General features: G+C 44.5%; 1 non-coding gene across 1 annotated transcript; it reads right to left on the bottom strand.

Moving 5' to 3' along the window:
* Window positions 1-1,068: 1,068 nt before the first annotated feature.
* On the bottom strand, window positions 1,069-1,140 carry Trnap-cgg (transfer RNA proline (anticodon CGG)). Its single transcript has one exon. It is a non-coding gene; the product is annotated as a tRNA-Pro (tRNA).
* Between the last annotated feature and the right edge of the window lie 9,757 nt (window positions 1,141-10,897).

Below are 10,897 nucleotides of genomic sequence, written 5' to 3' on the forward strand. Positions count from 1 at the left end.
TTGTTTCATATCGAATAGGCCGCCGAAACCTCACGTGTACAAGTTCAAGCAAGTTAAAATCGTGCTTCTGCAACCCTGTTCGTGCAGGCATCAGTCGGTGATGTTGCATCATACGGTGATGTTGCAATGCAACGGGCTATGTCATGCGAGTACGCTCTCGGGCTCAAAGCCGATGCAGCAAGACTTAGAAGCAAGTACTCCCCAAACCCAAGCTCTTGTGTTTGTCATTGCGCAGCTAAGCTTTAGGTGACGTTGCATGTCTTTGCCGAAAACTTTCAATGCGTTATGTTTTTGCTGCCAGATCCCATGCGAACACAAATACGCTTTCAAGGTAATGTGTGCTGCCAGCGCCTTCAGTGGTAAATTGGTTGTCATTTGTGTATGACTCTGATATCTTTCTAATGCGTTGAGAAAACTGGCCAACGTAGGTTAGACAATGCGACGATTGCTCCATCATGTGATTGGCATTAAGTGGGCACCGATAGTAGAGGAAAGGAATCGGTTATGCTATATTCTCTTTATATGAAACAGGCACCTTTCATAAAGAAGGCCCATGTCATAATGTCGTAATTCTAATGACATAACTGAATTAGCGAAATTGTGAGCGGTTTTTGTGACAATCATTTTATACAGGTATTACGTCCCAGTGATGCTCCTTTTTCCAGCCTTTCTAAATTCGAAGATGCTTCCCCAAATACCAAAATCTATTTCAGAGGTGTCGCGTTAGTCAGTAAGCGCACTTTTTTAGCGTTGTCTGTCTCGGTGGTGCAGTAGTTACGGTGCTCCGCTGCTGACCAGAAAGTCGCGGCTTCAATCCCAGCCGCGGTAGTCGCATTTCGATGGAGACGAAGTGCTAAAGACACGTGTACTGTGCGATGTCAGTGTGCTTTAAAGAACACCGCCAGATGAAGGAAAAAAGATGGCTTTTAAGGGCTAGTTTTTTTTTTGTTGTTAGACACAATAATAATGAGAACTAACAGACAATAATGCCAAGGAAAGTATAGGAGATGTTACTTGTAATAACTGTGATATAAAGGTGAAGAAAGGAAAATGGACGAAAAGATAACTTGCCGCCGGCAGGTACCGAACCTGCGACCTTCGAATGCCGAGTCTGATGATCTACCACTGAGCTACGGCGGCGGTCATCCCCTCGTCTACTTTATAGAGCATATATGTGCATTTAAACCTAGGAGTGTTAGTCAGCGCCGATCGCAGCCAAGGCGAAGAGTGTGGAAAACTCTTTTTGTGCCTTTTGGCGTCACGTAGAACGTGATCTTTTTACCAACTGGTAGCTGACCTTAAAAGCCATCTTCTTTCCTTCATTCATAGCAAGGGTCTCGTTCTGGCAGACTTGATGCCATCAGGTAGTATGCGAGGGATTAATTGGTCATCTACCAGCTCGTAAAAAGATCACGTAAAAAGATTCAGAGATATGTATCGACTTTGGCTTTTGTTGTAAATTCAGCTGTCCCAGTTGCTCGTACGCATAGTGTGTATAAACTATAAGTAATAGCAGTTATTCTCTCATGGCACTGCCTAAACGATATGGCAAAGTTAAGAAATTACGCGTTGCCTTACTATATCTCAGTTTGGTATGTTTATCTCAGTCGAAATAAATAGAATGAACAATGCTAATTGTCCATAACGCATAAGCACTTTTCGCGAGTGCGTGCTTGGGCAGCTTAAGATTCATGGATGCGTGTGAGTGTACGTCATTAAAATAGAAAGAGATAAACTAAAAAAATCGAAATTGCGCCTTCTCTTTTAAGAGAATTATGAACCTGCTTCTAGAATGTTTAGAAATGAAATGTGGAGTACTGGCTGACTTTTAAATTGTCGCTACCATCTCGAAGCACTTATCTGTTTCAGAATAACAAGTTATGCAGACCGTAGCGTTTCAGCGCAAGTACCTCATATGGATTACGAATACTGAATCATGAAGTACAACTTGAAGGACTCAAAATTATTATATGTTTGTTTTCAAAAGAATAAAGAATAACTGACGAAATCGACATTTTTAGACAATGCAGCAAGTGTTTGGGAAGCAGGCCTAGAATTTTTCCTTTTTTTTGCGTGTGGTTCTGGGTTATGATATGACAGAAAACTATGAAGCCTGTGTGTTCATTAGGCATCAAAGGCAAATTATTGAATTGTTTCACCCAAATGTTTAAATGCGTTAAATAGAGTGCTTACTAAATGCTCATTGGCTTTCCCTTCCCCGTGACATGAGAGCAAAAACTGGCAGTAATTCGATATTTATTGGAAATGGCGATAATTCTATTGATGACATCTACCAAGAGCTCGAGGCGTGTGAGCTGATTGTGTTGTTTGAAAATACTTTCGATATGCGCCGTTTTTACCCAAAGTTCATGCTCAATACTAGCTATGTGCAGGTGCACTGAACTTATTGTTATTTATTTCTTGACCTTTTATTTATATATTTCTTTATTCATAACCTACTTGTGGCTTGAAGACGAAGCAAGAGAGCAAAATTGCACCATCTCTCGCTAAAGGGGACCATGAGGCGATGCGAAGCTGGAGCACTTGCACGATCGCGTTCCGTTGGCGTTCATTGGGCATGCTACCGACCTCGCGTCGTGGAACGCGAAGAGGGACGCTACGCGCGTCGTATCTTCCATCTAGCCTGGCCGTTAATTCTCACAGGGCGAGCGGGGAACGCCGTCGACAGGCGGGCGAGAGGGGGGCAGCGTAGGAGAGGAGAGAGAAGGGGAGGGGACGCGCATGCGCTCGAGCTCATCGCGGCGTTGCGCAGGAGAGAATTTCTGCATGTCTAGCCCACTGACCTCCATTAAAAAGGCTGGACGGCGCATCCCCGCTCTGCGAGGCGGGCGCTTGTGAAGCCACCGGAAGGTGCCCTTTTTGTCCCGGAAGCCGGCGTCTTCTGTGCGTCTCAGTCGCGCAATTCAAATATTCTCGGGTGGCAGCTGTTGTTATGATCGTTTTTATTTTTTATTTTTTCAAACTCTGCGATTACGCGTCGCTTTAGACGCCGACGAACGCTACACGAAAGATGACAGACGCCGTGCCGACACCGTCCGAATACGGCGGAGTGCTGCGACGTACAAAATGCGTAAAAAGTAATGCAACTTTGAGGTACTTACGCGTGAAATGTCTTCCCTGACGACTTTTCCGGTCGATTCGTACAGTTTACTGCGCCACAAGCAGGTATTTCTTTAAAAAAAGAAGAGAAAAGCTCTTTTCCGGGACAAAAACGGCGGCTTCCGGTGGCTTCACGCCCGCGTGCTCGATGCGCCATCCAGCTCCTCCTAGTGGAGATCAGTGGTCTAGCCCGCGTTTCAGAGGAAGAGTGGAAAGGGGGAGGGGAGAGGGGAAGTGGAGAGGGGTACGGAGAGGGGGAGGGGAGGGTATGTGGAGAGGGGAAGGGGAGAGGGGAGAGGGTATGCGCATGCGCAGTAAGGGCGGTCACGCCGCACACCACCACCACCACCACCACCACCGGATTGAGCTCCGCCTTAAGATACTTCACGTCTAAAAAACTGTGCTCTTTATTCAATGGTTGTGCGCATTGAGTAGGGTAGTATTTCTTTTTGAATTATGAAACAGATTCACACTATCGCTTTCCTTATGTTTCGCTACAAATCTGGCGCATAGCGTAAATGACAGAGCTATTTTCGGCTACCTTTAGCTTGAGTTCTGGCTCTTCCTGGTATCTACACAACGGCTACCGTTGTTGCTACGAATAATTTCCTAAGGCACGAACATTACTTTTTTTTTCCTTTTTTTCCTTTTTCTCCATCATTTGGAATGATACCGAGATTACTTTTTTTTTAATTTATCCTACAGAACACTATAACTAAACAAACTGTATTTCATGTGCGTATGCTATGTATTAGGTATGACACAAGTACACGCTATCTCACCTAATTATTACCCGCCTCAACGATTCCGTCGACTTCTCAGTCACACGAAGTGACTGCACTCCAATGAAGGTCCAATATTTAAAAAGCAATTGGTGGAAATGCTCTCCGAAATTTGGTCGACCCATTCTGTATGTGTGAAAACTGAGAACAGCTTATTTACACAGTCAGAATTCCCCATAGAGGGAAACGTTGAAATTTAAAGCGCTGACACCAAAATCAGCACATTATTTTACAATTAATTTCCGTACCCCCTTTTACGCAGCGTGCGTGTGCAATTTTTCGATTAAGATATAAGGGATCTGACATTCACGCATGGCAACCTGTCGCTCTTCGGAAAGAAACTGAAAACGAGAAGACCTTTCAAAAGGGATGCATAACTGTTGCACTAGTAAGTTACATAAGGGGCTTCGACAACAGTACAGAGGATAAGATAAAAAAAACCTTCTCGAAAGGACAGGAAAAGTTCTGGGCGCCATCTGTGGCTCAGCTTTTCCTCCAGCCAAGCCTAGTTATCCTCGTTCGAAATGAGGACAACGCAATCTCTCCCTTCTTGGAAATAAGAGAAACGACGACTGCAGTGGTGCATAAGCGGTACTCCGCGAGCTTCACTTCGAAATTGAGGATCCGGAGCAATCCCCCCACATTGTATTCAACAGATAGAGGATGATGAAAACCGAAATGCGCTTACTGAAGCGATGGGTCCAGTTTTACATTTCATCGTTAAATGATAAAGAATAGTAAGTATTATACAAAATATTTGTTACTATTTTTCTCTTTCCCGTTTCTTCTAAACTTTCTATATTTGCATCTATTAGTTTTCTTTTTCGTGTATGAAACATCTGCCGCTATTTAAAGAAAAAAAAGAGTCTTTCCTTAGTTTTCCTCTTTTTAACATCTCTTCTGCACGGCTGGCACGCGTGGAATATGAGAGTCCTTGAAACATATATGGTAATTTATAGAAGCCGATTTTGAAAACCGTACGCACGCAAGCAACAAAAACTACTGGAGCAGTGAAAACGTGCAAATCATTGATCAATTTAGAATAAAACTTGAACATATGCAGTTGTTTTGACTCGCGTACCAGCATCATTGTAATTACCGTTTTTCGTTACTGCACTTTCAGCTCCGAACGCATAGTTTTCTCGAGACAAAGTGTCTTACGGACAGTCCTTGACTTAAATGGCCCAAACTGCAAAATTCAATGCATTTGCATAATAATCGAGGTCCGTATAAAAGGCTGCCGCATTAAATATAATCATTTTTTATGGTACACAAGTTACGGCGTTGGAGGCGGAAAAGAGCTGCTTTTATTTTTAACACATCACTGAAATAGTTACAGTATTTGCAAAATGTCATTCGATGGCAACGATTTATTAATAATACATTATAGATTATTGTGTACATTACTTATTATGTTTATCGTTTACATGTCTCTGAAGGCGAAAATTAACAAAATGACGACACCCTCGTTTACTCACGTGTTATTCAGCAGGAAAACAATGTTTTATTTCTGGGTACAGCTTCCTCGTCAGCACTGCCTACCCCTCAGTTTTTTTTTTTTCCTGCAAGTGAATCAACACCTTTATATAGTTACCGCTAGCTCACGACCCATAATTTAAAACTTTCCGGTTATCACGTTTTCTTCTATGCACTTATCGATCTGATGGATTAATGACATTCGTGTTATGTTTAATCATTTTACCTCGCATGACACAACATCGCGAAATGACATTCAAATGTAAGGGCAACACTGTTCTGTAAACGAAATTCCTACTGCACATACCGCACCAGTTTAAAAGCATTTTGAGCGGGACACCGTGGAAAGACAGTATAGTATAAAATCCTAGCATTCACTTTTTAGCACGTGCTGTCTAACAGGGTGAGAAAGTAAGTCAGCCTATACGTAGCCTACCTTTTACCTATCTCTAGCAGGTGCTGGATCAATGAACCCCCAGGGTTAGAGAGAGTAAATAAGCAGAGGAGCGAACGCGACAGCGCCTTCCAGGCGCTCCAGACCTTCCAGGCATTTTCTTCTGCTATTTTTCTTTATCTCATCCCACTAGCTGTTAGGAACGAAGTAAGGAAACTTCGCCTCTGGCCCTCCACTCCCACATCCTGAAGCGAGCGAAGGCGATTGCTTTTGTGTGTGCGTGCGCGCGTGTGTGTTTCCGCATTGTGACATTGTACTGTCTGGTAGAGCACGGGTTTTGTGCTACATTGTTCGGAACCAACACACCTGGTCGCTCTTATTGCGAGCACTTTCTTGTTGTTTTTTTTCCATGCCTGGCAGACTGTTTCAACCACTCCCGCCACAAGCAATTTCCTTGCTGTCTATTTTCATATTGTTTTCGGGCTCCACATTCACTCTTACACGCCTTATAACACCAGAAACACACCATCCTTTCTGTTTCCTTTTTTATTCTTTCTATCCGATATGACTCGACGATTTCTCTTGAGAATGCTGGCCACGTTTCTTTTGTCACTCCCAAGCTTCCCGACGCAATAAGATTGCTGATATTTTTAAGCGTCGTTTGTAGCATCTGGAAGTTTGTGCGGCAATTTCTTTACAGAAAATTTCTAAAAGCCGCACTGTAATAATGGTTCGGCTTCTGCTGCTGACATCGCGTTTTCGTGAGCTTCCGTACCATTTGCTTCACCATGCGACTGGCTTGGGAAACCAATTTACCAGCAAACGGGCTCAGGTTGATTGTCAACGACACATCTGACACGTGAAGCTTTCCTGTTTCTAATTTTATCACGTCCGCTTATATGCGGACACTATAGATACTCGCCGCGGTGGTCTAGTGGTTATGGCGCTCGACTGCTGACCCGAAGGTCGGGGGAGCGAATCGCGGCTGCAGCGGCTGCATTTTCAATGTATGCGAAAATGTTTGAGGGCCGTGTACTTGGATTTGGGTGCACGTTAAAGAACCCCAGGTGGTCGATATTTCTGGAGCCCTCCACTACGGCGTCTCTCATATCGTGGTTTTGGGACGTTAAACCCCAGATATTATTATTACACTCTTTATATATGAATGACACAATGCGCTACACAGGAGTGTTCGTGTCCGGTGCCAGAAATGCGCAACTAGTCATTATGCGTGTTCTTTGTAACCCAACATTTTATCCAACACTTGAACTAGACCGTGCAAAAGACCACGAGATTTTGGACTGGCCTGCTGCTTTTAGCGGAATCCATTCGAACCGCACCTACCATGTCATCTACGTATGCCGTCATCAGCACGATGCGTTGAGGTAACTGTGTAGCTTTGGCGTAACTGTGACCACAGACAATGAATTAACGGTCGATTACGATACTACCTAATGCGAATTCTGAGCGCAGCCGTTTGGGTGCTTTGATTTTGCGATAACTTGAGACAAACAATTTGAGAGAGACATGTATGTATATACAGCTGCATACCACTATTTAATCGCATTGGCCATATTCCCGCTCAGATGTCTCAGTGCCTGCGTGTAATCCCTGTCGCCCTTCTCTTTGACAATTTCTTGCACTGCCCGGTTCCGATTGGACATACCTCAATTGGCCTTATTTACATGCTCCTCTAATTAGCGGCACATGCGTACTTGTCAAGCACTGTATGAAGATTCGTGTTTGAATCTGTCATGGTCGCCACCCATGGGTTAAAGTAATTCACCAACTTTTGCTGCACGGTGCGGGGTAGCATAAGGGTGGGACGAAAAACACCCGCTTGGAGAACCGAAATGTACTCTGCCTTGTCCATGACGCCGTGATATTCCCAGATATGCGCCATTGAATCATAGTTGGTCGTGTCCAGGACCTGGTGCATAGCTTAGTACTTGTTTCGGAGGCTCTCGATATGTTTTTTCTGCATGGCGACGGCGACGGCGGCGCCGCTCAAAGCAGGTACGGGGGCCTAAGAGCGCCTTCGATCAAGGCACGTCTTCTTTGCTTGCCCAACCTCTGTGGCACGAACTCCTTCGCACGGTTACGCCACCAACGGCGACGGCGACGCCGCTCAACGTAGAAACGGGCCTCTAAGAGCTGCGCTCTTAATATTCAACGCAAAACTACCTTCTTACTTAGATAAACTACCTACTTAGATAGATAGATAAATAGCAGGGGCGTAGCCAAGGGGGGGTTTGGGGGGGTTCAAACCCCCCCCCCCCGAAATTTTTCAGTTTTGCTTGCGTATATGTACACGCACACATACAAACGCACGCACGAACATACATAAAGTAAGGTTGAACCCCCCCCCCCCCCGAAAAAAATTTCTGGCTACGCCCCTGATAGATAGATAGATAGATAGATAGATAGATAGATAGATAGATAGATAGATAGATAGATAGATAGATAGATAGATAGATAGATAGATAGATAGATAGATAGATAGATAGATAGATAGATAATGTCCAAAGCAACGGGCAGGAAACGGAAAGCAGTGCGAACACTCCGTGTTACATTCAGGATATTCGCAGTTATTCCCATGGATTCCGCTTGTACAATATGTGGAGACGGCGACGCTGTCATCAAAAGTTCACGGGCAAGCAAGGTTCTTCGCGAATCGTGCGTGCCTCAATCACAATATAAAGCAGCTGTACGTTACATGTGTTGCAAGAATTGTTCTGTGACTTTGTATGGGAAGGCTTCGTTGGTGAGATAGTGACAAAAGTAATATGGAGCAAAGCCAAACAACGATACAGCAATATGACTCCACAAGCTCTGCTGTTTAACCAGTCTCCGAGACTCAAGCTGCTTGAATTTCTTCTACGTTACGATAATATCGTGGTCCTTTCCTTCCTGTAATTCATTGTTTGTTACGGCGCAAACACGATGCGTTACTCACAGGGGATAAATGGTGAATGCCACATCTATAACCATTGAATATCTGCCAATTCTATTAACATCCCTCAGCCATGTTAGTGGGAAAGCGCATCAAGCAAGCGACAATTCTCCCAGATCGCGATTTGCATGACAAAGGCGAAATTGTTTAATCTTTGTAACCGGCGTTATAGAGGAGGGTTCACACAACCATTTCCGCTAAGGCACCTTGGCCTTATGGAGAAATAAAACGTCGTGCTTTTTATTACTGTGCCAACTGGCCATTGTTGGCAACGAAACACTTTGTAGACTGCGTAGGCCTTGGGCACTGGTGCGTGCCTGATCTAGCGGAATAGAACACCCATAACAACAGCGAGTTTTTGTACTACGTACAGCGTTTGTAACGGCGCCTTGCATGTAAAAGCACCGCGCTTGGCATAATGTCTCGGGGTTTATTTGCACTAAAACCGCGATGAGGCCTGTGAGTGCTCAGGAGGCCTGTAATTATGAGCGCTCAGGAAATTTCGACCACCTGTGGCCTGTTAACGTGCAGCTTAATCTTAATGTGCCTTAATCCAGAAGCTTTAATTATCAGTAAGAAGGTATAGAGATGGTTACATGACATTTTTGCGCCTAATATCTGTCATTGTCATGCACACATGTGCATATATGAACTCTTTGTATCGAGTAGTTTTTTTCTATATGCTGTAGACGACATCAACCTGCAGGATGAACAAAACTGAAGCCTGAAGAGTCAAAAAGATCGTCCAATTGAAGGGCAACAATGCACGCAAATACCATGAAAGCTGTCTATAGGGATGAAAGCCCATCATATGGCTCGGTTGTGAGGTGGATGAGCAACCTTCAAAGTGATCACGTGTCCCTGACAGATGAGCCACCAGCGGGCAGACCAGTCAATCAAGGATTATCTTGCAATGGTGAAGAAAGTGGAAGCCGTTATCCTCGACTGGCAGAAGATAGACCACGGAAAAAGTGATGTTGGAGAGTGGACTTAGTCACGGAACTGCGTGGTTGAATATTCATGAGGAACTGCCCATGAATAAGGTTACCTCACGCTGAGTGCCTCGCTTGGTGACACCTCGCTACGACTTTTCCTAGAAGATTTTGATACTGTTGGAGCGGAACCATCCACTGTCGCCGCCCTCCAGTTAGGCTATGAATGTTTGTAGCATACACCTTATTCGCCTGATCTTGCGCCAAGCGAACTTCTTTCCCGAGATAAAGAAACCACTTCGTCATCGGCGATTTCACGACAAAAGGCTGTCATTTTCGAAGTGTAACCGTGGTTTTCTAGCAAATAGGCAGGACTTCTGCAAAGAGGGCTTGAAACAGGTGAAGAAACGCTGGCAGAAATGCGTGACTCCGCATAGAGACTGCGTGGAGAAGAACTAACTTTAACCACTGCAAGCGAATATTGTATGTTTTTTTTTATTTCATGCCGATAATTAAAACTTTTTGATACCCCCTCGTAAATACATGGGCTTCTAGCATTTTGTCTGCATCGAAATGCGACCGCCGCTGCCGGGATCGAACCAGCGTCATTCGCGTCAGCAGCCGAGTACGGTAACCACTGCACCACTAATATTAATAATTCTTGGGGTTTAACGTCCCAAAACCACGATATGATTATGGGAGACGCCGTATAGTGGAGGGGTCCGAAAATTTCGACCACTTGAGGTTCTTTAGCGTGCACCTAAATCTAAGTACACGGGCCTCAAGCATTTTCGCCGCCTATCGAAAATGCAGCCACCGCGGCCGGTATTCGATCCCGCGAGTTGTGGGTCACCACAACGATGGCTACCTGGAGGACACCGATCTACAACAAACACTTATTTCCGATAATGCGCTGCGTTTTTAAAGCAGCGTAGACACTAACATCGCATGGTCAACTTACCCCAGACTGAGCATTGCGTGCTTGAGAGAAATACCGTGACCAATTTTGACTACGAATAGATGGCTTAAAAGTAACTTATTTGAATTTTGAAATGCCGTGTGAAATGCCACCTTGAAGTGTTTCATATTGATTTTGTCCTTCTTGCGTTATTTAGCTGTGTCGGAGTGTTCAGTAGGTGTTTGTTTATGCATTCTCGTGTCGCTATACGGCAATTGACGGGGATTCGAACCAGCGACCTAATGTTCCGAAACGGAACACTAGGATCGCTGAGTAAACAAA

This window comes from Rhipicephalus sanguineus, chromosome 5, assembly GCF_013339695.2.
Source record: "Rhipicephalus sanguineus isolate Rsan-2018 chromosome 5, BIME_Rsan_1.4, whole genome shotgun sequence".
Taxonomy (NCBI): domain Eukaryota; kingdom Metazoa; phylum Arthropoda; class Arachnida; order Ixodida; family Ixodidae; genus Rhipicephalus; species Rhipicephalus sanguineus.